The sequence below is a fragment of the Narcine bancroftii genome, chromosome 14, assembly GCF_036971445.1.
Source record: "Narcine bancroftii isolate sNarBan1 chromosome 14, sNarBan1.hap1, whole genome shotgun sequence".
NCBI classification, from domain to species: domain Eukaryota; kingdom Metazoa; phylum Chordata; class Chondrichthyes; order Torpediniformes; family Narcinidae; genus Narcine; species Narcine bancroftii.
In genome coordinates this window covers 39,519,233-39,545,861 of record NC_091482.1, presented here as the reverse complement: position 1 = coordinate 39,545,861, position 26,629 = coordinate 39,519,233, and the positions used below count along the sequence as shown (strand labels likewise).

General features: G+C 39.8%; 1 long non-coding RNA gene across 1 annotated transcript; it reads left to right on the top strand.

The window, feature by feature from the left end:
• Positions 1-15,420: 15,420 nt before the first annotated feature.
• On the top strand, positions 15,421-21,243 carry LOC138749287 (uncharacterized). The gene is made up of 3 exons (XR_011348537.1): positions 15,421-16,569; positions 18,537-18,610; positions 19,326-21,243. It is a non-coding gene; the product is annotated as an uncharacterized lncRNA (long non-coding RNA).
• Positions 21,244-26,629: the final 5,386 nt, after the last annotated feature.

Here is a 26,629-nt window from a genome sequence, read left to right as displayed (position 1 = left end):
CAAGAAAATTTTTTACTGAATGGATTCCGCAGGTGCTGGGTCAAGAACATTTCCCGGAAGGTATAATACTGGAACGTGCTCACAGAGCCTTGCGTAGAAGACCTATTTCAGGTCAAAGTCCAAGACCTGTTTTGGTTCGTTGCTTGAATTATTACGACAGAGAAATAATTTTACGAGTGGCTATTAGAAATGCACAACAGAGAAAATCACCCTTGATGATTCAAAATAATCGAGTTTTCTTTGCGGATTTGAGTCAAGAAGCTATGTTCCAACGACGGGAATTCAATCCTGCTAAAGAGTTGTTGTGGAAGAAAGGTTACAAGGTAACCTTTAGATATCCAGCTGTTTTGAAGGTTTTTCAAGATGGTTACCAACAAAAGTTCTTTGATTCTCCAAAGGAAGCTATAGCATTTGCTCAAGAGCTGCCAATTACTCAGTTTCAACAGAGACATAGTCCTCCACGATCTCTAAGGAGACAAGAGATGGAAGAAAAGAGCCGTGCTCCAAGAAGGAATAGTTGTAATGGTGACTCGGCAGTTGGAGCTGATTAAGAGTTATCCTTTTTTTTTCTAATGTTTTTTTTAAAAAAGGGATATTAAATAATGATGATGTTAGTTTAAGATGAAGTGAGAGTTGGGGGAGAGAACTGGATAGGCACTATTTCCTGAAAGTCATCTGCTACGTGTGAGTTATCTCATAGCCATATTTTTTTGGGAGTTACCGCATTGCGCGGTTTAGATGGGAGGGGGTATTTTTAACCTCCTACCCGGTTTTTTTTTCCTTTTTTTTGTAGTATTATATTAAAGAGTGAAGGGGTTTTTTTTGTTTAAATATATAAAAAAAGCATAAGAAAGTATTTGATTGTTTAAAAAACTAAAAATGGATGTGGTTTTTTTGTAAAGTTTATTCAGTAGATAAGGAATATCTGAAATTTAAATGTGAATGGGATGAATAAGTTTTTTTAATATTTTTTCTTTAACTTTAAGGTGAAAGGAGTGGTAATTCTGGTGTATATTATTTTGCTATTTTAGTTATAGAACGAAGGGAATAATAGTGAAAGTTATAAATTGAATTGTACAATTCTTAATGAGGCTTGAATTTTGTTTGTGGTTTATGCTCCATTTGTTGAAGATATAGATTTCGTTGTAGATGTGTTTTTATTATTTGGATATCTGAATTTTAACGTAATGATTGGGGATATTTAAATGTGGTATTGGAGCTTTTATTGGATAACTATTCAAGAGTAAAAGGGAAAAATGGTGGAAGAATACTAAAATTAAATTGTACAATGCTTAATGAGGTTTGAATTTTGTTTTAAGATGGTGGTATATGTGACTAATATGATGATAGATGTGAAGTTAGTTGATATTTCGTGATATTTCTAGAGAGAAAGTTTTTTTTTCATCTTTTTTTCATGCTACAATTTTTTTTAAGAATTGATTATTGTTTAAGAATTTTTGATAGATAATGTTACTAACTTTACTAATTTTTTATATTAAGTTTGAGTTAAATATATGTTTCATCTTTACTCCGTTTGTTAAATATATGAATTTAAGTTTGATTTAAATATGTTTTTTAAGTTTGATATCTTAGTATTAATTACTTTTCTTTTTGTTAGTATTTTAATCGGTTATGTTTTTGTTTTTTTTGTAAGTGGGTTTTTTTCTCACGTATATTATTAACTTTATTAATTCTTCACTCTTTATTTTGGGGGGAAAGGGGGGGTTGGACTAATTTGAGTTGGGTAATCAATGTGTAATAATTATTGGGGAGGGTATAGTTTATTTAGATTACTGATACTGTATTGTAATTTTATTATTTTATTCTTAATTTTTTTTAATGTAATCCTATATGTTATTCATGTTATAAAATCTTAAATAAAGTTTAAAAAAAAATGTGTTGATTGAGCAAAGTCCATTTGTAGCTGCAACATGTATCATTGCTGAAAGGTTCTGTAGCACAAAGGAAAGCCTATGGATGATGCTGCCTTCATTGCTTCTTTTTGTTTAATAAAGCTCGCCCATTTTATTAAATGCTTCCTCATTTTTGCATTAAATACCATGAACTCGTAAAGAATTTGGTGCAACTTACCGTTTGATCCTATTTCTGAAAATGCAAGTTGTACGTGTGCATCAGGGCCTAAAATAGATCCAAAGAGATTTATTTTAGGTGTACAACTTACAAGTATATGTGTATTGAATTAAATCTGATTTGATACAAAATGACCTCGAATCCGTCATCTTACTGAATTTTATCTGAGGACAGTCAATTTGTGCATGCAGAATAGAGAACATCTGAAAATCTGACCATCCTGAATTTAATATCAATTGACGGACACTGGCTTTATCCTACCCTTAATTTGGTCTATGTGTCGTCTGAGTCCAATGTGCTCGTTGAATGAAGTGATAGGAGAAGGTATTCGGTTTCACAATCGTTTTATTACATAGCACAAGAATAAAACTCAACAGAGCTCTGGTTCAGTCGTTAGTTCATAGGTCACCAGCTCAGTGAACTATTCCCCAAGACTGACTCCTACTGTTCAGTCTCTTCTGTTTATATAGATCAACCTTGTTACATTGACCAAGAGTAGGCTTTCTTTGATACACTCCTTGCATAAGGTTTATCTCAAGCAATTTCCTGCTCTGCAGTTATCTATGGTGTAGACCTCCTATCTTAATCCCCAAGGCCAGAACATCCTGTTGATTTGATCAGAAGTCAATTCAAACCCCAGATATTTCTAATTATTTCTTTGTTCTTGTCTGGCCATAGTTTATCCATTTTATTTGTCTCTGACATTCTCAGTCATGGTACTCCTATCACTTATCCTTGCAATATACTTATCTTCCTGTCACCTGCCTGTTTCAGAATAAATCACTCTCCCTATGGTTCCTCCAACTTCATCCTGTCTAACTCCTCCTATCTGCGATTCTGTTACTCCCATGTGTGCTTTGATGCTTTCTCTCTGGACTTGTGCTTTACAATTAGCAGTTTAGTGTAACCTTGGGAATGAAAGTATTTTCTCTCTTTGTATTTGGAGTCAGAAAATTCTACACATACTATAATCAGCCAAATTTTCTACATACTGTGGCTATTACTTAATTGCATTAATATTTCCCCTAAACATATAATTGAAGTACATAGTAAATTGCTACATAGTAATGGATTAATGAACACATAATGAATAGTACATAGGCATATTTTCCATGATTATAACCCCTTGGTTCCAACACAAGCAGGCAGCATGGAAATGAACATGAATGGAAAACAAATTTCTTGGGATAAAAATTACACTTTGCTATTGAACAAATCTATCTGTTACCGAATTTGTGCCCGTCATAGATCTCCTGATTTGTTATGAAATCTTGGCACCCAGACGCGTTGTACTTTAAAAGCTGAAGAGAAGAAACTATCAATGAAAACAAAAGGTATGTGGCGACAACCGCAAGTGGGGCCACACACGTGAATGCAAATATTTCTTCAGGATGTTCACGCCCACCTGTTATTCATTTTACTCAACATATATCCTTTACGTGAGTGACACGAGGACTACTTGGAAACTATTCCCAGTGTAGTGATTTCTCACTTCTTATCTCTGACTGCCAGGCAACGACTCCATTGACCCTCCATTACAAAGCTTAACATTCAATACTAAACCCCATCACGTCCCACACTGAGTATTCCTTACAAAATTTGTTACCTGTATCAGCCGAACCAATCCCCCTGACAGCTAATACTCAGTAAAATCCACAACATCGTAAATCCATGCACAACCACATGTTCTAAGGTGATGACATTCATTCCTAACAGTACTCACATTGGGATAGACATATTTCAATCTCTCCAAATCATTATATGTATGTTTCCACAACTTTCAGGCCTTACGCACAAATCCACAACACATTTACTCATCCCATTCACATTCAGCCCTTTTATCTGCACCCACGTTCAGATTTAGTCCTGCCTGTCAAAATGGGTTCAACCCTTTCCACCATTCTAGATTATCTGCCCACTATGATATCTGTCCGTCGACCATTCAGGTGCATCCCATCAATTTTGTACCAGTAAGACTTTCCCCAGAATAGATCCCAATAAGGTAATGCAATATCGCGCAGGAAGTAATGGAGTTCGTTTCCTGTATCAGCCAAATTAGGACAATGGACATTATAATATATTTCCGTGATACTCGTCGTGTTGTTGCGTGTCTGAACTTGTTTTTCTCTTTCTCAATGTAAAGTTATATGTTTATCTTTGGATAATTCGAATGATTCATGTAAAGTTATTTTCTTTTCACTGACAATGTGCTCAAATGGCGAATGTGTAAAGGGAGACAGTGCTAATGAGTGTTATTGCAGAACATCAGATGAAATGGAATATATGTTTCAGAATTAATTACTGATGTCCGTGGGGATGTAATTCCATCATTAATTAGTGTCTGAGCAGAAGTCCTGTGTGATGATAAAGGATGCGAGAGCCATTGGCTGATAAGAGACTGTGTGGACAAGATGGAGAATCCCGGATTGTGTGTTGCCTCCATCCTTGTCCCAGCATTCTGTTTGTCTCAGATGGAATTTTGGAATTTTCCAAAGAAAAAAAATAATTACCACGTAAATGATACGTTGTTTTTTCCAACGGGATATATGATCTCACCTCCAGATGCCACCTATGCAAACCCAAATCAATCTCATTTATCCGTGTAATCGTTTTACATTTTTTAGCAACAACTGATGCCAATCTCAAAAATGCTTTTTGAAATCTAGTCAAACTGAATTCGAGACCCATTTAAAAAATATTACCTAACAAATGTAATAATGGATCCGACGGTATTCTAACCTTAAAATATGTTCTAATAACACTTTAAGTCACATCCAAAAAGATTTTTACCATATCGCATGACCAGGTAGAATGTAAAATACAACGAACGTCTTTCCGATATCTAAAACATAAATTTGAAGAAGATAAATTACATTCCTTTAATATTTCAGGAGTTAAATTTAATTGATGCATTCTTTCTTTGGCTTGGCTTCGCGGACGAAGATTTATGGAGGGGGTAAAAGTCCACGTCAGCTGCAGGCTCGTTTGTGGCTGACAAGTCCGATGCGGGACAGGCAGACACGGTTGCAGCGGCTGCAGGGGAAAATTGGTTGGTTGGGGTTGGGTGTTGGGTTTTTCCTCCTTTGCCTTTTGTCAGTGAGGTGGGCTCTGCGGTCTTCTTCAAAGGAGGTTGCTGCCCGCCAAACTGTGAGGCGCCAAGATGCACGGTTTGAGGCAATATCAGCCCACTGGCGGTGGTCAAAGTGGCAGGCACCAAGAGATTTCTTTAGGCAGTCCTTGTACCTTTTCTTTGGTGCACCTCTGTCACGGTGGCCAGTGGAGAGCTCGCCATATAACACGATCTTGGGAAGGCGATGGTCCTCCATTCTGGAGACGTGACCCACCCAGTGCAGCTGGATCTTCAGCAGCGTGGACTCGATGCTGTCGACCTCTGCCATCTCGAGTACTTCGACGTTAGGGATGAAAGCGCTCCAATGGATGTTGAGGATGGAGCGGAGACAACGCTGGTGGATGCGTTCTAGGAGCTGTAGGTGATGCCGGTAGAGGACCCATGATTCGGAGCCGAACAGGAGTGTGGGTATGACAACGGCTCTGTATACGCTTATCTTTGTGAGGTTTTTCAGTTGGTTGTTTTTCCAGACTCTTTTGTGTAGTCTTCCAAAGGCGCTATTTGCCTTGGCAAGTCTGTTGTCTATCTCGTTGTCGATCCTTGCATCCGATGAAATGGTGCAGCCAAGGTAGGTAAACTGGTTGACCGTTTTTAGTTTTGTGTGCCCGATGGAGATGTGGGGGGGGCTGGTAGTCATGGTGGGGAGCTGGCTGATGGAGGACCTCAGTTTTCTTCAGGCTGACTTCCAGGCCAAACATTTTGGCAGTTTCCGCAAAGCAGGACGTCAAGCGCTGAAGAGCTGGCTCTGAATGGGCAACTAAAGCGGCATCGTCTGCAAAGATTAGTTCACGGACAAGTTTCTCTTGTGTCTTGGTGTGAGCTTGCAGGCGCCTCAGATTGAAGAGACTGCCATCCGTGCGGTACCGGATGTAAACAGCGTCTTCATTGTTGGGGTCTTTCATGGCATGGTTCAGCATCATGCTGAAGAAGATTGAAAAGAGGGTTGGTGCGAGAAATTGATGCATAAGATTATACTAAACCTATACTACGTGATATCTCTTACACAAAATCCGCCAATCATCTTGGATTTTCACAATCCCTAAATCCTTTTCCCATTTTATCGTAGATTTAAGAAAGTCTGGTTTAACCGTTTTATTCTGTAATAACAAATACATTTCAGATATAAATCTCTTCTTACCAACTTCCATAAGTAAAGTTTCAAATTGAGAATGTCGAGTCAACCTCAAAGTATATCTATAATTATCCAATAAAAAAGACATAACTTGATGATAACAAAAAAGGGTATTTGACAGGATTTCATATTTCTCTTTCATTCTATGAAAAGAAATAAAATAAAGTCTTTCTAAATAATCCTGTACAGTTTTATTTCGTTTTGATCCCATAATTTCAAAAATTGATAATTAAGTGTAAACGGGAAAAGTTTATTCTGATCTAGAGGTGTTTTACATGAAATTTTCTCGTGTACCTATTTGTTTTTTTATCATTGTCCATAATTCCATCAAATGCATTGAAAGAGTTGACGTATACTGATGTAACAATTTATAATTCCATTTATAAATAAATTGATCCATCTTCTTCTCAGGAATCCAGGATAATTCAATATTCGCCCATACCAATTAATATCCCAAATCAAACGTCCATTAATATACTTGAATTGTGCTGTCTTATAATAAGTTTGAAAATTCGGGAACTGTATACATCCTAACTCGTATTTCCAAGTCAATTTTTGTAAAGATACTCTTGGCATCTTATCCTTCCACAAAAATGTTCTTATAATAAAAATCAAATCCTTAATTTCTTTTAGAAAATTTGCACGGATTAGCCTGAAAAAGATATATTGTAGTCTAGGAAAGATGTTCAACTTAATATAATTTACTATGCTTATTAACATTATCGGTAAAACATGCCATCGATTTAAATCATTTTTTTCTTTAAAATAAAGGTGGATATTTTAATTCATATAAATGCTTAAAATCATTTTTTCAAATTTAACTCCCAAATACTTAATTTGATCAGACCATCTGCATCTAACAACATCTTTACAAGAAGTATAATCCGCCTGAGACAATGACATAATTTCACTTTTATTCCATATTAATTTTATAATCCAATTTTTCTCCTTATTTTTCTAATTTATATAACTGTTTTTAAGGTGTCTGAGCTTCTCCTAAATATATCCAAAGTGCCAGTTGATAAAATAGACAAAGACGATGTGGTCAAACAATAATCATGGCTTTTATTAGCAGAATCTAATGGTACAATAATGAGACAATGGGTGCATATACAGTTATACCCAAGGGGAGTGTCTTTAAAAGTAGAAATAATGCACAGCCAATGTTAGTAAAGCAAGGCTAGACGAAGGGAAGACAGAGAGCTTAGCAGAGATTCACCACAGTATCTCCCCCAGCAGAAGAAGGGTTAAAATCAAAAGGACAGCTACTCGTTAAAACTTAAGCAAGAAATACATGGATACCATATTTTGCATTGAGAATTCTCATACACCAAAACAAAGCAATCGAAACATAATGAGATGTTTTATGAATACTGCAACCTCTCAGGTTGTTTATGAATTCTAGTTGATTTTCTCAGAGGAACAGGAGAACAGGTGCAGGGCTTGTACGCTTTGCAACCTTGGGAACTGATACAGGTTGCCGGGTCTGTAATGTGGGAAGTTTGGACTTCTGTACCCACTCCAAAATTGCCAGCGTGAGGTGGTGGAGCCTCAGTAAAGCCATATGAATGCTTACTAGGTGTCACGGGCTGGGGGAGAGTCCAATCTCTCAGGATCACTCTGAATATGGATGTGAGGAAGGGACGAACCAGGCAGGGTCAGATCTCTTGGGGGTACAGTGTCAGTGCTCCCATCTGGGAATATAATATGAGCATAATTGGGGTTAGTAAGAACTGGTTGGACGAGAGGGGCCATTTTACGCGTCTGAGCTTGGCTCTTCAGCAGCACGGTGCCAGGCTCAGATAAACAGGCTGGACAGTCCATCACAGTTCCTGATTTCCTAGGAAAAGCAAACATACGTTAAAGAGTTGTTTGAATTGTTGCAGTACACAATGAGAACCGAATACAATGATGTGCCTCAGGCAGCACCTCCTGCAACCGGGTAACAGGGTAACCATGTGTCTTTAACGCAAGATTAACAGTCTTCAAGGCTGTTGCGTTAGCCCTTTTGATCTGCCCATTGCCCTGTGGGTAGTAGCGCGTTGTACGGCTGGTGGCAATCCCCTTTTGAAGCAGGGCTTGGCGTAGCTCCGCGCTCATGAATGCTGAACCTCTGTCTGTATGAATGTAATGGGAAAAACCAAAAATTCTGTCAAGTGCCTTAATGATGGACGATGATGAGACGTCAGGGCAGGGTATTGCGAAGGGAAACCTTGAGTATTCGTCGATTACAGTAAGGAAATAAACATTTTTGTTGTTGGAATCCAAGCTAATACTCACAAAAAGTTGGGTTGCCTTCATTAGAGTGGTCTCCAGAGCTTTAAAGTACTGGGATTTGCATTCTGCACAAACAGAACAGCTTTTAGTCAGTTTTCCGATTTCTTCCAGGGAGAAAGGAAGGTTGTTAGCCCTTATGTAGTGGAAGAATCTCATGAATCCTGGGCGAAGTCTGCTATGGATCTCTTTTAGCCCCTCAAGCTGAGCACCGGCAGCTGCTCGTGACAATGTGTCAGAGAGATCATTTAACCACCCAGGTCTGTACTGGATCCCATAATTGTAAGTTGAGAGTTCTATTCACCAGTGTACCATCTTATCGTTTTTAATTTTACTTTTGTGTTTACTACTGAACACGTAGGCTACAGATTTCTGATCAGTAACCAGGGTAAATTTTCTGCCAGCTAGAAAGTGTTTCCAGTAGCGAACAGCTTCATTGATAACCTGGGCTTCATTTTTAATGGCAGGATGTTTTAGTTGAGGTCTGCGTAATGTGCAGGAGAAAAATTCCACCAGTCTGCCCTTTTGATCAAGGGTTCCTTCTAAAGCACAATGTGAGACATCAGTTTCCACTTGGTATGGGACATCCTCGTCAATGGACGAGAGTGCGGCTCTGCCAATATCAGCTTTAATTCTCTCGAAAGCCTTCAAGGCCATGGAAGAGAGAGGAAAAAATTTAGTGTCAAACAGAGGGCGTGCTTTTGTAGCGTAGTCACGTACCCATTTGCAGTAGCAGGAAAATAATCCCATACATCTTTTAAGGGCTTTTGCGGAGTCTGGTGGTGGTAGCTTCTTAAGTGGGGCCATTCTTTCTGGATCTGGGCGGATTTTGCCCCTGCTGACAATGTAGCCCAGAATGGGCAGCTCTGTCATTTTAAAAGCACATTTGACCTCGTTAAAGGTCAGTTTGAGTTATTTACCTGTTGCTAAAAATTTCTTTAAGTTGTTGTCGTGCTACGTCTGAGTTTTCCCACAGGGAGATAGGGAAACGTACCCTGTAACTCATATATATAACTCTAACATATTATCCATTTCGCTCTGAAACACAGACACACCATTAGTCACTCCAAAAGGTACCCTTTTAAACTGTTCTAACCCCCCATCAGCCTCAAAGGCTGTACAGGGTCGTTCCTTTCTTTTATAGGGATTTGCTGGAAAGCTGCTTTGAGGTCGATAGTCAATTTGAATTGCGCTATCTGATTAATCATTTCATTGATGCGTGGCAGGTGGGGGGGGGGGGGTGGTAGGCATCCAGATTAGTGTAACGGTTGATTGTCTGGCAGTCGTCAATAGCCAGTCATTTCTTAGAGTGATTTTTTACAACTACCACCTGGGCTCGCCACGGGCTCTTACTCTTTAAGCAATCTCTGGGTCTCTGCTTTGATAAACTCACGATCCTCTTTCCTGTAAGAATGGCTCTTAGTGGCAATTGGCCGACAGTCGGTGGATAAATCATTGAAAAGCGAGGGAGCTTTGATCTTTAATGTGGACAGACCGCAGTAAATAGCGCGGGCGATGGTAAGTGTGGGTAGAGGCCCATCGAAATTTAACACTAGACTTTTCATCTGAGATTGAATATACAACCCCATTACCACAGGAGTGCAGAGCTCAGGCATTACAAAAAGCCAACCATCAGCAAGGCAATGTCCCTGCAAATTTAAAGTAATTTTACAGTTTTTGGTAAGTTCAATACAGGCCATTGATATCTTTCGGTTTGCTGAATATCTGCAAATTTAAGGCTTTGGCGACCTTCTCGTGGATGTAGCTATCAGTACTCCCCGAGTCTATTAGGCAATCGAGAGTCTCACCATTCACCTCCCCCTTTATAATCGACCCTTCCAGTCCAATGTTAGTGCAGCAAGGCTACCGAGGGGAAGAGAGACAGCTTAGCAGAGATTCACCAAAATATCGTCAGCAATAAAACTCATCAGATCTCATTTTAGAACGTATAAAATTATTATCTTGGCAAAATATTTAACAAATTTTATTCATTTAAGTCAGGCTGCATTTATTATGAATTGTTATTCTGAAGAAAATATTGTTAATTTGATTCCTTTGATTCATATTTCTCTGGATGAGAATATTATTGGTTATATTATTAGATGCTGAAGAAAGTAATTGATAGAGTACAATGGAGTTATTTTTTTCAAGTATTGCAAAAGTTTACATTTGATTCTGAGTTTATTGGTTGCATTCATGATTTATTAAAAAATTCTATTGCTCGGGTTGTAACAAATGGACAGATGTCCGTAACATTCGAATTAGTAAGATATACTGTATGATAGGGCAAAGGACAGGGAAGATAAAATAGGAAAATTTAGGTTAGTCACCGAAAGTAAAAAATCAGAAAGAGCAAGGAGGGTGAAAAAAGCAAATCTGAAGGCTTTATATCTTAATGAAAGATGCATTCGGAACAAGGTAGATGGATTGGCTGTGGAAATTGAGACAAACAAATACGATTTGATTGGGATTACAGAAACGTGGCTGCAAGGTGGGCAAGCCTGGGAACTTAACATCCCGGGGTATACAATATTTAGGAGGGATCGGCAAGAAAGAAAAGGGGGTGGAGTAGCATTGATGGTGAGAGAAGGGACCGACATGATTGACAGGAAGGATATTAACTCGGAAGAAGCAGAATCTATATGGGTATAACTGAGGAATAGCAAGGGGCAGAAAACATTAGTGCGGTGGTATATAGGCTTCCAAATAGTAATGTAGAGATGAAGGAAGGCATAAAAAGAGAAATTAGAGAAGCGTGCAATAAGGGAACAGCTGTTATCATGGGAGACTTTAATTTACATATAGATTGGACTAGCCAAATTAGTAAAAATGCTGAGGAAAAAGAATTCCTTGAATGTTTACGGGACGGTTATCTAGACCAATATGTCGAGGAACCAACTTGGGAGCCGGCCATTTTAGACTGGATTTTTTGCAATGAAAAGGGGCTTATCAGCAATCTTGTTGTATGAGGCCCTTTGGGTAGGAGCAATCACATTATGATCGAATTCTCACTCGACATGGAGAGTGAAGAAATTAAAACCGAGACTAAGGTCCTGAATTTAAATAAAGGGAATTATCATGGTATGAGACAGGAATTGAGTAAGATTGATTGGGTGGTGTTTATGGGGGTGTTGACGGTGGATAGACAATGGAAACCATTCACAGATCTAATGGAAGAATTGATGAATGGATGAATATAATCGTTTATAAAAATAAACCAAAACAGGTGACTCAACCGTGGATAACAAGGGAAATTAGAGACAGCATTAGGTCCAAAGAGAGAGCATATTAATTGGCCAAACAAAGTACCAAATCCGAAGACTGGGAACAGTTCAAGATGCAGCAAAGGAGAACAAAGGAATTAATCAAGAGGGCAAACATAAATTACGAAAGTAAGCTTGCGGCAAACATAAAAACCAACTGCAAAAGCTTTTATAGATTTGTCAGAGGAAAAGATTGGTGAAATCCAGAGTAGGTCCCTTGCAGTCAGAATCAGGGGAATATATAATGGGGAATAAAGAAATGGCAGACCAATTAAATTCTTACTTTATTTCTGTTTTCACATGAGAGGATACAAATAACCTCCCAAGGATATTGGGAAACATAAAGACTAATGCAAAGGAGGAGCTGAAAGAAATCAGTATCTCTAAGGACATGGTCTTAGGGATATTGAAGGGATTGAAGGTTGATAAATCCCAAGGGCATTATCTCGTCTTGTATGAACCTCAAGGTCTTTGAATAGGTTGAAGTAAGAACTCACAACCCGTCTTTGAAATGCAATTAGCAAACGGGGTCAAGATGTCATTATGGTGTATATTTGTGCCAATTCCTCAACAATTTGGTGCACAATTCTGGGAACCATTTTTTAGAGGGATATGGGTGGATGAGAAAAGTCATATGCATTATCTCCAAGATTGTCTATAGCTCACACTACAGACCTTGCAACAAGAATGCTTTCTTTTGGATTCCTCTTCATTTCAACTTACAAGAGCATATTTCAGGAACCTGGGACAAGAGATAAGTCACATTCCACAGTGTAATCTGCTGCAATGTACATCCTATTCAACCTCGACCAGAGGTATCAATTGTCCATTAGTTTTAGAGGCTCTTCAGATGCTAACCTCCCTCAGGAAACGAGGCTGGCTCATTGATATTGAGAGCTTGTAGTGCTCCAACCAGAATGTGCTGTTTCTGGGGATCCAATGGGGCTCAAGCCAAAGAGATATTTTTGAGATGGCCTAGAATTAAACTTTGACTTTTCCCATCCCCTCAAAGGAAACAGACTCCCAGAGCCTAAAGTATTGGCAGCAGAATGTATCCCACCTTACAATGCTCTTTGAACTAACCTATAGGATCTCCAATAAGAAAGCCACATTCCTATGGGGACCAGAACAACAGGCTGCATTTAACACAGCAAAGCAAGCTGTTGAACAAGCCCTACAACTTGTCCCCTGCCAGGCAGGTGTTTTTTTTAAATTACAGATCTCGGCAAGTAAGGCAGATGCTGAATAGAACCTCTGGCAGAAAATCCAAGGGTGCAGAACCCTACTCGTCTTCGGAACAGAATTTCCGCCTAGTGCCGCCACTCGCTACAACCCATTTGATACCAGGACATCGGCCAATACTTCCCTTATGATTTTGCGAGCAACTGGTCAGTGACACCGAACAAACTACTGACCAACAAGACAGTTCGTCATGTATTATGAAAAAAATCGGCAAGAAAACACCTGTTGCTCTGGAAACTATCACTGGATGTTCTATCTTATCAACCCATATAACCATATAACCACTTACAGCACAGAACAGGCCAGTTCGGCCCTACTAGTCCATGCCGTAACAAAGTCCCACCCTCCTAGTCCCACTGACCAGCACCCGGTCCATACCCCTCCAGTCCTCTCCTCTCCATGTAACTATCCAGTCTATCCTTAAATGTAACCAATGATCCCGCCTCAATCACGTCTGCCGGAAGCTCATTCCACGTCCCTACCACCCTTTGCGTAAAGAAATTTCCCCACATGTTCCCTTTATAATTTTCCCCCTTCAATCTTAAACCATGCCCTCTAGTTTGAATCTCCCCCACTCTTAATTGAAAGTCTATCCACATTTACTGTCTGTCCTTTTTAAAATCTTAAAGACCTCTATCAAGTCCCCCCTCAATCTTCTACGCTCCAGAGAAAAAAGCCCTAGTCTGCACAACCTTTCCTTGTAACTCAAACCTTGAAACCCTGTCAACATTCTTGTGAACCTTTTCTGTACTCTCTCTATTTTGTTTATATCTTTCCTGTAATTTGGTGACCAAAACTGTACACAGTACTCAAAATTTGGCTTCACCAATGCCTTGTACAATTTCATCATAACCTCCCTACTCTTGAATTCAATACTCCGATTTATGAAGGCCAACATTCCAAATGCCTTCTTCACCACACCATCTACCTGAGTATCGGCCTTGAGGATACTATTTACCATCACTCCTCAATCTCAGGTCTCAGTATGGTGGGGCAACAACTTCCTCTCTAATTCGGCCCTCTATAATTGATGCATTATGCCGTTAAACTTTAACCTCTTTTTTAAAAATTACATGTTGAGCTGTAGTTTGTACAATGCATAATGTCTCTAAGCACACTCAGAGAACGTGACATTTATAAATAATTAATCGCAGTGTGGATGTAAAGTTAGTTTGTGAGCAGACCAATCAATGATCAGACCATGGTAGGAAACGTATATATTTTGTTTTGCAATGACGGCATCACCCAAGAATCTCCCATCAACAGAAAAACACCTCATGGGGGTGGGGGCTGTGAGTGCCTTTATTTAAAAACACTAAAGTGGCTAATTTTCTGCCCTGACTCCTTCTGGCTATCGTTACAGGGATCCAACACAGGCACTTAGGGCACCCGTTGAAAGAGAACGTATGCAGGAATGGCATCCTAGTGACAAAAGTTACCCCAGAAAAGCAGCCACCACAGGTTCATCCCAGATGTATACCTGATGGCCTGCCCCCTGCCACCCCATGGGGTGGCATGGTGACAATCATTAATGCTTTGTGCCTGAGGATTGCCAAAGCATGAGGCCAAGGCGTGGGATGTGCAAGGCTCTGGCTCATGATCGATGACCTTGCACAGCCTGCTCATTGGTGGTAAGGGTGTTCACAGTTGCCAGCTAATCTGGAGTACCCAGGCATAGGAGTTGGTGACCAAACAAATACCTTTTTCTATCCTCCCCTCTGACACTGGGGAGCAACTCACACAGCACCCTGGGCCATTGGTAACACAATAACTCTGGTCAAGTGTGCAGGGGGCTGGTGAGGTGGTGTCATTGAATTTTACTATGTGCCTTGTCCAGTATAAAAGTATAAAAGACAGCAAGAGTACAGTATAAATTGTTGAATGTGACCGAAGGTGTAGAATGAGAGAGAGAGAGATGCTTTCATCTAATTGTCTTAATAATGTATGAATCAACAAGGAGGGAACTGTGTGGAAGAAAATCCAATCACAGTGGGCAAAGAAACCAGCTGCATATTATTCAAGGCAAGGGTGGAAACAACAAGGGTTCGGCTTATCTACAAGCATGTCTGCAGGCACACAATGTTCCACAGTTCTCCAAAGTTCTGATAACAGATGACCGTTTATAGTTTGTCTCACAACTTTTTCCGATGATGTGACCAAATCGCTGACGTTATGACATACCCACTTATTTACTTCACTGTATAAATTGGGCTATATCACAGCACACTATTAGAGCTGGCCCAGGCGGGGTGCTGGGTTCGCGCTCCAAGATATCTTGCTCATAAAACTCTTCCGAAGCATTACCCTGGTGTCAGCAGTGAAATTCTTCCTCCGCAATAGCTATACTAAAAGAAACTGCCACAATGCATCTCCTTTAAAACTTATCAATACAGAATATAAAATAAAACGTAGTCTGTCCACGAAGCACATTGTTTAACAACATTCCACGGCCTTTCGCCTTTCACCCTTATGCTGAGTTTGTCTGCAACGTTTTATTAACACTATTCATTGAGAGCATCGACATCCTATTCGTGGATTGATCAGCTGGCCAAAGCAATTCTCTCTTTTTGTTCCGTAGTTTTTCTTAATTCACTCCCAATTCGAGCCATTTTAGCGTCTCGTCGGCTGCGAAGGAGCCTCCGAGTTCCCAGAAGTGGAGCCAAAGTGGTGGAGCAGGAGATCGCGAACCGTATACAGTCCACCAATCCACTCCTTGCAGACTCGAGCACATTTCGTCTCTTCTGGGCAACAAATGTCGTATTTTCGACTACCACAGTGTGCACGCTTCAGGCCCAGGACATTGGCCAGACCTTATTTTTAATTTCATGATATTGGGAAAATGCTTCAGCTGCTGAGCATTTGCACAAGCTCCTTCGTTTAAAGAGTGAAATGGTGGCGCTTGCCGACGGACACTCCTAGTGCCTAATGATCAAAGCCACATTCTCAGATCTCCTCCATCACGGTATCGCCTTGTTTCTGCCCGACGCAGACTCTTCTGTCCCAAATGAAGTGGACAGACGATACAGAGTTTCCAAAGTTTCCGTCGCATAGTCCACGTCCGACAGCGCGAATACCTCGTCCGTTTCGACAACTGCCACAACCCCGAAGCAGGCAGGAGGGTCCCACGTCAAGCAACGGCACTGGTGGTGTTTCTACCACAGGAGCTGGGGCCAGAACGCCTGCTGAGCCATCACACCGTGCACTCAATCAGCGGACACACAGGGAAACGCACCGGCAGCCGCCAGTAATGGTCACCAGGTTGGCGAACACACAGGCCTCTTCTGCAATGATGTCTGAATCTCAGAACGAAGGTCTCTAGTCGGAACAGGTGTTGAACGCAGCATCCTGCAACCTAACAACTTTGAACGAGAGGCCCGTACTCAGCAGTTCAACTTTCTCACGACAAGCAGGACGCCTATACCCAGCTGAAGCACCAGGTCAGTCCGTTTGCTCCAGGGAGACTGGGCTTACAGTGGCATTTCACGATCGCGGCCGTAAGCCAACCGATCCTGGGAGCCGAGATTCTTGAGGGACAATAACCTACTGGTCGATGTGAGGGGGCAACGGTTAGTCCATGCCTCCACTTTCCAGACATGTCCACTCTCACCTAGTACACGACCAGCATTGTGCATGCAGAGCCTGCCTACTGACAAGTTTTTAAGGGTTCCCAAAATTCCTTTCATTGGATTTTCATTTGAAAGCCCCGCCACATAATGTCCAGCATTAAGTGACGCCCGAAGAAACATTGATTTACAGCAATGCGAGGAGACTCCCGCCTGACCAAAGAGGATTTTAAAATGATGGAGAAGCACGGCATCGTCAGGCGTTCCGGCAGCTCCTTCCATATTGCCCCTCAAGTTACCGTGGGTTGGTGCCTATGCGGTCATTACCAGAGACTGAAAAATGCCGCAATACCGGATTGCTACCCAATTCCGCAAATTCAGGATTTCACCGCAAATCTACACGGAACACGGTTCTTTTCCAAGTCAACCTCGTGAATGGTTCCCACCTCATCCCCGTATACCAGGGGTGTCAAACTCAAATTCATGGAGGGTCAAAATTAAAAACTTGGACTAAGTCGAGGGCCGAACTAAATATTTATTGAAAATTTTCAACAACATCTGCATGTTTTCTCTTCTTTCAACAAATGTAATGTTAAACTTTTTCTTATTAAAATAAATGTTTAATAATAGTTTTGGATAAACTCTTTCCAGAAGCATTAACAAATGAGAAATAAAATATTCAATAAATAATATTTCTCTATAGAGGATTTGTCAAATGTTGCTAGTGTGCTGTTGAATAGTAAAATCTGAGGGCTATTGAGAATGTGGGAGAATAACATGATTCCTGAAACAATCAAATGGGTGACTGATTGTGGGCATGAACTCTAGCAGGGTTATTTGTCATGCCCTTTTTCCATTGGTACAGATATCCTTTGATTTACACTCTTTTCAAGTTTTATGCCTAATGAGCTTGTATCCAGGTGCAGGACCATTTTTAACCAGGAATATATTTATCACTGTGACAAGAAACTATTGGAGGATCGTTTTATCCTGAGATTAAAGTTCATAATACTTACTCAGGCCTGTGTGCGGGAGGGCGGAGTTTGCGGGCGATCGGGTTGGACAACGACAGTGCGGGGGCATCGGCTCTCGCTGCAGGGCGGCATCTCGGCGGATCACCGGCCCCGTCACCGTGAGTCGCGGATCGGCCTGCAGCAGGGAGGGGGAGTGGGCACGGACCTGGCGAGGTCAGTCCCGAGGCCTCCGGTTCCGGGCGCTGGGAAGCGGCCTTGTCTTCCCCTGACACCGGCCAGGCCCCAAAACCAGAGTCCACGGTGAGACCCTGCAACGTAAACAGAGGAGGAGGGGGCGATTAGCAGGCTGACGCCAATGCATTCTGGGATTTGTTGTATTACTGTGCATGCGCTATACTGGCGCAGCGGCCAGTGGGCCACCTCATAGATTTTTGAAATGATCTTGTGGGCCAAATATAATTATATCGCGGGCCACATTTGGCCCGCGGGCCAGAGTTTGACATGTGTGCTGTATACCAAGATGATGTGCACAAGACAGTCAGTATGACCCCGTTCGGACTGTTTGAATTTCTGAGAATGCCATTTGGATTGAAAAGTGCAAAGGATGGATACATTTCAGGATATAACATAAATTCGGATACAATTTCAGTCAAAGAATTAGAAGAAAGAGATCACTCACAATGTCGAAATGAAGTTCAATTTAAGTGGTGAGATGAGATTAAATATTTAGGAAAACTTATTGGAAAAATAAATACATGATTATTTTTGAAATGGGTGTATTTGCCTATTACTTTAATCGGAAAAGTTAATTGCATTAAAATGAATATTTTTCCGATAATTAAATATTTATTTCTGAATTTCTTTCAGGATTTAAATAAACAAGCTAAAAAATCGTGTGATGGAAACGTGGCAAGAAATTGACGAGAAAAGTTAAAATTAAAGTATGTATAGGTGGATTACAACTCCCTAACTTCAGGAAATACTATGAAGCTACACAATTAAGATTTCGTACTTCTTTGTTTGTTAAAGCTAAACCATCTTGGGTGCAAATTGAATTAAATAAAATCGGAGAAATTATCCAGAAGAGTTTATTTAAAAATGGGAAACACAATTAATAGCAATGAATAAAGATGCTCCAATATGAAGCATTTGTTTAATATTTGGAATAAATTTAAATTAGAATTTGATGGAAATATTTTATCACTAAAAACTCATTAATTAATCTTCATTTTTTTAAAAAAGATCATCTTTGTTTGACTATTTGGAATAACAAACGGATTCCTAAATTGGGAGATAGTTATGATGACGATAGACTGATTTCATTTGAATTGTTAACCTTTATATACGATATTCCTCGTAACAAACTATTTTGTTAGAGCTTATTGAAGAGAGAAACTAGGATCTGATATGATTTTTTAAAATCTTACTGATTTTGAACAAGTTATTGATGATGAAATGACTAAAAAAATAATTTCCACAGCATATATGTTGTTAAAAGTACAACCAACTAAAATAGGTTTGTTTAATTCCAAGGGAAGATGGGACAATATTTAAATATAACAATAGATCAGCAGGTTTGGCAAAATATAATTAATTAAATAATTAGTGTGGCTTTCACGCAAACAGAGGAACGACTGACATGGTTTTTGCCCTCAGACAGCTCCAAGAAAAGTGCAGAGAACTAAACAGAGGACTCCATATCACCTTTCTTGACCTCACCAAAGCCTTCGACACCGTGAGCAGGAAAGGGCTTTGGCAAATACTAGAGTGCCTCAGATGCCCCCCCAAGTTCCTCAACATGGTTATCCAACTGCACAAAAACCAACAAGGTTGGGTCAGATACAGCACGAACTCTCTGAACCCTTCTCCATTGACAACGGCGTGAAGCAAGGCTGCGTTCTCGCACAAACCCGCTTTACTATCTTCTTCAGCATGATGCTGAAAGACCTCAACAATGAAGACGCTGTTTACATCCGGTACCACACGGATGGCAGTTTCTTCATTCTGAGGCGCCTGCAAGTGCATACCAAGACACGAGCAACTTGTCCGTGAACTATTCTTTGCAGACAATGCCGCTTTAGTTGCCCATTCAGAGCTAGCTCTCCAGCGCATGACGTCCTGTTTTGCGGAAACTGCCAAAATGTTTGGCCTGGAAGTTAGCCTGAAGAAAACTGAGGTCCTCCATCAGCCAGCTCCCCACCATGACTACCAGCCCCCCCCCCCCCCCACACCTCCATCGGGCACACAGAACTCAAAACGGTCAACCAGTTTACCTACCTCGGCTGCACCATTTCATCTGATGCAAGGATCAACAATGAGATAGACAACAGACTCACCAAGGCAAATAGTGCCTTTGGAAGACTTCACAAAAGAGTTTGGAAAAACAATCACCTGAAGAAACACACAAAGATCAGCGTGTACAGAGCCGTTGTCATACCCATGCTCCTGTTCCACTCAGAATCATGGGTTCTCTACCGACCGGCATCACCTACGGCTCCTAGATTGCTTCCATCAGCACTGTCTCCGCTCCATCCTCAACATTCATTGGAGTGACTTCATCACCAACATCAAAGTACTTGAGTTGGCAGAGTCCGCAAGCATCGAATCCACGCTGCTAAAGACCCAACTGCGCTGGGTGAGTCACGTCTCCAGAATGGAGGACCATCGCCTTCCCAAGATTGTGTTATATGGCAAGCTCTCCACTGGCTACTGAGACAGAGGTGCACCAAAGAAGAGGTACCAGGACTGCTTAAAGAAATCTCTTGGTGCCTGCCACACACAACCGTGCATCTTGGCGCCTCACAGTTCGGCAGGCAGCAACCTCCTTTGAAGAAGACCGCAGAGCCCACCTCACTGACAAAAGACAAAAGAGGAAAAACCCAACACCCAACCCCAACCAACCAATTTTCCCTTTCAACCGCTGCAACCGTGTCTGCCTGTCCCACATCAGACTTGTCAGTCACCAACGAGCCTGCAGCAGACATGGGCATACCCCTCCATAAATCTTCGTTCATGAAGCCAAGCCAAAGAAGGAGAAGATCAGCAGGTTTGGCAAAATATAATTAATTAAATATGTCTAAAAGTATAAATGTGAGATATGGATTACTCCACTATAATTGTTTACATCAATTATATATTAAATCTCAGAAATAGTATAGATGGATATCGGTCCAATGTTTGTTATGGAAAAGAAGTTGGAACATTTAGTCACTCTGCGTGGCCTTGTTGGAATGCTAACCCTTTTTCGGTTTCTGTCAGTAATTTTTTTCCATTACGTTCTGAATTATTATTGTTGGAAAATTTTGAGAATGTGACTCCTACATTATCTTTGTTAGATTTTTGCATTGAAATGTGTTAAGTTCGCTTCAGTAATAGCATGGAAATGTATCACTGTTAAATGGAAATCGGATGGTGCATTAACATTAGGGAGATAACAGTCAGACATAAAAAGTTGGATTCCTTTAGAAAAATTACATGTAATTTAAGGGGTAAATATTCTGTATTTTTCCAAAATTTGAGCCCGTTTTCTCGGAAAATAAGATTACAATTATATTTTAATTTGTGCGATTTGAATCTTGACCAGTTAAGTTTTCTCTCAATGAATAATAACTTTTGGAATGGTTTTTCTTATCCTTGAGTGTCATTCCTTATTTATATATTGTTAATATATATTTTGTAATAAATTTGGACTCGTTATTGATATTAGATTAATTTGGAATGGTGATGCTCTCGGGTTTTCTTTAATTTTAAGTTTTGAGTTTTAGTCTTTAGTTTTTTCTTATTTCTTTCTCTTTACATATTTTCAACATATATTTGTTAACTTTCTAATATTATGATTTATTGTGCTTGTCTTCATAATCATATAAATGTTGATTTAAATAAAATATTTAAAATAAGCCATTTATTCCCACTATGACGGATTCACCGTCTGCAGGCGTCGTCAGAGCTGAGTGGACTGATAATCACCCAAGGCATGGTTCATGCGGGTTCTCGGTTCTATCGAAAGCGGAGATAAACAGAGAAAGGGAGAGTCAGAGAGGGGGAAGGGAGAGAGAAGTCAAAACGTGAGAGTTTGGAGAGATGGGAGCGAGAACTAAAAAAAACACTTGTTTAGAGATGATGCCAGGAGATCGGGAAAGAATGAAAGAGAAAAGGGAGAGGTATCAAGAGTAAAGCTCAGAGATGGTGATGGAATTCAACTGGCAGAGAAAGGGAGAAGGAAACTACAAAATAGAAGATGTTGCAATTGTATAAATGGAAGGGAATACAGAGGCAGAATGAATGTGAGTCTTCTGGAATGTGAGAGAGGCAGGAATAGAGGAGGAGTGAGAGAAAGCGGAGATGTGGAGAGGTTCTGTAAGAGATAAAATTGATGTTCAAACCAAATGAAAGCGATGAAAATGTCGATAACCTGCCGGGAGCTGATGGGAAGCTTCCACGAACCTCGATGTGCAAATTGCGGTTCTTCTTATATGTGAAGTACCGACCTTTTCTATTGACTAATGATGGCATCTGCTGGTTATATTGTGGCGATCCACTTTCTGGCACTGGCGAACCACCTCCACTTTTCGCACGTGGTCATCGGGCCAGCCGCTCAACGGGACCGTCTATTTCAATCCAAGGTGAAAGGTAGTGTAGGGTCTTGCATCATTGGGATGCAACACGATGGAGGTGGAACAGAACAGGGTTAAAGGTTGCAGTGCTAGGTTTAAATAAAGTCAGTTGTGATATCAGAGCTGACAGACAATTGTCACAGTTTCTTCGCTGCGCTCCATCACAACACGTGACAATATAAACAATCCTATCTATACCAATAGATCAGAGCTATTTTATTTCAAAGGTATCGTTGATAAAGCAGCTTTTTTAAAATCTTCTGTAACATATTTCTGACATTCCTTTTCCAACTCAGTAATGTATTTCTCCAATGTTAAACTTAACTGCCACATATTGTTTATTTAACTTTCGTAGTATAACTAATAATTTGCCCACGCTTTCAAAGCGTCCCACAATACAAAATTACTACTGACTGAATTAATATTCTCTGCCAGAAAAAAAGCAATCTGTTCCTTAACAAAAGCAACAAACTCTTGTTTCCTTTGTAGCATTGTATTAAACTTCCATCTATAAGACAATTGCACCACTTGTGGACTTGCACAGGAGTAAAACAACATAGAGTGATCCGATATAACCCGACTTTTCTATCCAGCCTGTAGTACTCTACCTTGCAAATGTGCCGATACAAAAAAAAATCTATTCCATAAAATGAATCATGTCTAGATGAGTGAAAAGAAAACTCTTTTTCTGTAGGATATACTCTCCTCCAAATATCAATTCGATTCAAATCTTTCATCAGAGCTCCTTTTTGCATTACTGTCTTTGATTTCCTTATACTTTTCAGATCTCTATCCAACAAAGGATCTAAAACACAGTTGAAGTCTCCCCCAATCAAAATATTTTCATTGACCTGATTTAACAGTAAAACAAAAGTCTCTGACATGAACCATTCATCATCTACATTAAGTGCGCAAATATTTAACAAGGTCCACGATTCATCAAAAAATTTATAATTCACTATCAGAACCCTCCCTGCATTTCCTTAAAATGATTCCAATTCAAATGGTAATTTCTTTTTTTTTTGAAATTTATTTATAGTATCTCTATACATTCATTTCAAATTGACTTAGTATAATATTACATAATAGATACTAAATAATTTTCAAATTTTCACCTCCCCCCCACCTCCCCTAACCCCTTAGGAAACCACCTTGTGGTGGTTAATTCCCAAAAACCCAAATGGGTGTGGTATAAACCACAAGTGGCATATGACTTTCGGGAGCAGAAGTACCACTCCCCCCCCCACCCCCCAGGCAGACAAAATACACGTATAAACCGAAAAATCATCATTTCTTATATCCATAAAACCCTGGTCCATCAATTTAACCAATCTTATTCATAAACTCTTTTTTTTGAAAATCCAAACTTGATATTAAATTTTGCACCCTTTCCACCCTCCCAACACTGAGTTAAACATTATTTACAATCAATAAAAGCTTTTTTTTAAAAATTTTTTTTTCAAGTCTTCCAGAATTTCATCCACTGAATTAAAACACCTCTGAACATCCCAGTTCAACATCGAATCTTCCATTCTTCTCAGTCTCAAGTTGAATTTGTAGCTTACTTTCAAAAAAAGTTTTTTCAAATCTTTTAAAATTTTCTTGAATATAATTCCTTCGGTCTTGATCTTCTAAAGCATCAATGTTATTCATAAGTTCTTTCTTCTATGTTTCCCAATTTAATATCAAATTTTCCACTTTGTCAATCTTCTCAATGTTAATGAGATAGACAACAGAATCGCCAAGGCAAATAGCGCCTTTGGAAGACTACACAAAAGAGTCTGGAAAAACAACCAACTGAAAAACCTCACAAAGAAAAGCGTATACAGAGCCGTTGTCATACCCACACTCCTGTTCGGCTCCGAATCATGGGTCCTCTACCGGCATCACCTACGGCTCCTAGAACGCTTCCACCAGCGTTGTCTCCGCTCCATCCTCAACATCCATTGGAGCGCTTTCATCCTTAACGTCGAAGTACTCGAGATGGCAGAGGTCGACAGCATCGAGTCCATGCTGCTGAAGATCCAGCTGCGCTGGGTGGGTCACATCTCCAGAATGGAGGACCATCACCTTCCCAAGATCGTGTTATATGGCGAGCTCTCCACTGGCCACCGTGACAGGGGTGCACCAAAGAAAAGGTACAAGGACTGCCTAAAGAAATCTCTTGGTGCCTGCCACATTGACCACCGCCAGTGGGCTGATATCGCCTCAAACCGTGCATCTTGGCGCCTCACAGTTTGGCGGGCAGCAACCTCCTTTGAAGAAGACCGCAGAGCCCACCTCACTGACAAAAGGCAAAGGAGGAAAAACCCAACACCCAACCCCAACCAACCAATTTTCCCCTGCAGCCGCTGCAACCGTGTTTGCCTGTCCCGCATCGGACTTGTCAGCCACAAACGAGCCTGCAGCTGACGTGGACTTTTACCCCCTCCATAAATCTTCGTCCGTGAAGCCAAGCCAAAGAAAAAAAGTTGAAATTATTGTTTATTTTCAAGAAAAACTTATTCAAAATTTTTAACTCTTCTTGGACATTGCTCCTTCAACTTTAATTTTATAAATCATCAATCTTGTTCATAGTTTCTTTCTACTGAGTTTCCAAATTTAATAAAGTTTCCGTTTTTTCAAATTTTCTCAATATTAAACTGATCTTGTTGTTTAGTTTAAAAAAAACCTTTTCAAAACTAATAAAATCTGTTTGCAATGTATGCATACTCACAGATAATAAATTCACTCTTCCAATATTCCATCCAAAAAAAAATCACTGATAAACCTTATTGCAGGTCAAGGAGTTCCATATATATGTTTATCTTCAGAAAATATTTCAAATATTTCAAATCAACATTCGTCGCCATCTTTCAAAAAGGAGTCCGAAATCAACTTTAATAAGTTCTGTTCTTGAGAAAATTCCAGCACCAACTCCGGCTCTGTCTGGGCAAATAGGTCAAATTTCTTCCAAAGTCAAAGAATGTAATTTTGTTCTGTATTTATAGATAATAAGTTCATCCTTCCGATATTCCATCCAAAAAAAATCACTAATAAACTTTAATGTTATCTGGATTTTTAAAACTCACGGGCAACCAATGCCAATTACTGCAATTTATCTTCATAAAACATTTCAAATCAATATTCATCACCATCTTTCAGAGGGGTGTCCAAGGCCAGCTTATCCGACAGTCCAATTAATGAGCTCCGTTCTTAAGAAGATTCCAGCCTTGACTCCGTGGTTCTGTCTGGGCAAGTAGGCCGAGTTTCTTCCGAAGTCGGAAAGTGTAGTTTTGTTCTGTATTTGAACTCTATTTTCCTTAATCTTTGTTGCCATTTTAAACTAAAAACAATTGATAAACAAAACAAAGACTTTTAACAGAAAAGAAATATTCTTAAAACGGGTATTTATATAATTGCCTGGGGGAGACCGGGAAGGCACGTCCGCTCCCTACGCCATCTTGCCACGCCCCCCTCAAATGGTAATTTCTTATGAATTAAAGTCGCTACACCTCTTGCCTTAGAATTAAAGGAAGAAGAAAACACATGACAAACCCACTCTCTCTTCAATTTCAAATGTTCTTTTTCAGTCAAATCTGTCTCTTGCAAAAAAGCAATATCAACTTTCATTTTCATTCTGTAAGCCAATACTCATTTACTCTTTATTGGATTATTCAATCCCTGAACATTAAAAGTAGCAAAGTTCAAATTAGACATTTCGATAATAATAATAAACCACATTACTATAAAATATTGCTCCCCTTTCTCATTCCCTTAATATTCTAAACCCTCTCCCCAATATAAAAATTCCAAAAGAATAAAAAAAAGGAAAATACATTACAAACTTACCAATATGAGCATTTAATTCACTGATCTAACCAATGTATTCATGAAATGGATGAGAGAGCTCATAAAGTATTAGAATGGCAATTAAAATGAAACAGACATCACAAATTATTAATGCTGTTCAACATAAATCAATAGTTACCTATAAACCTCAGGAAATTAATGATCAGTTTTATTCATTTTATCAAAAATTATAAACTTCTGAGGGAAAGCAGGACATTGGTTCCATTGGATCTTATTTATCTAAATTAAAACTACCTGTTTTAGGGGAGGAGGAGGTTAAGGAATCGAAGGCTCCATTTACAGATTTTGAGATCAAAGAAGCTATACAGGAGATGCCGAATGGAAAGTCGCCAGGGGATGACGGATTTTCAGCTGAATTTTATAAAGTATTTTATGAAGATTTATCTTCTGTATTTGGAGATGTATTGCAGAAAATAACTGAGGATCAGTTGTTACCGGAATCTTGTTCGAGTGCTATAATTATTGTGATTCCAAAGAAAGATAGGGATCTATTAA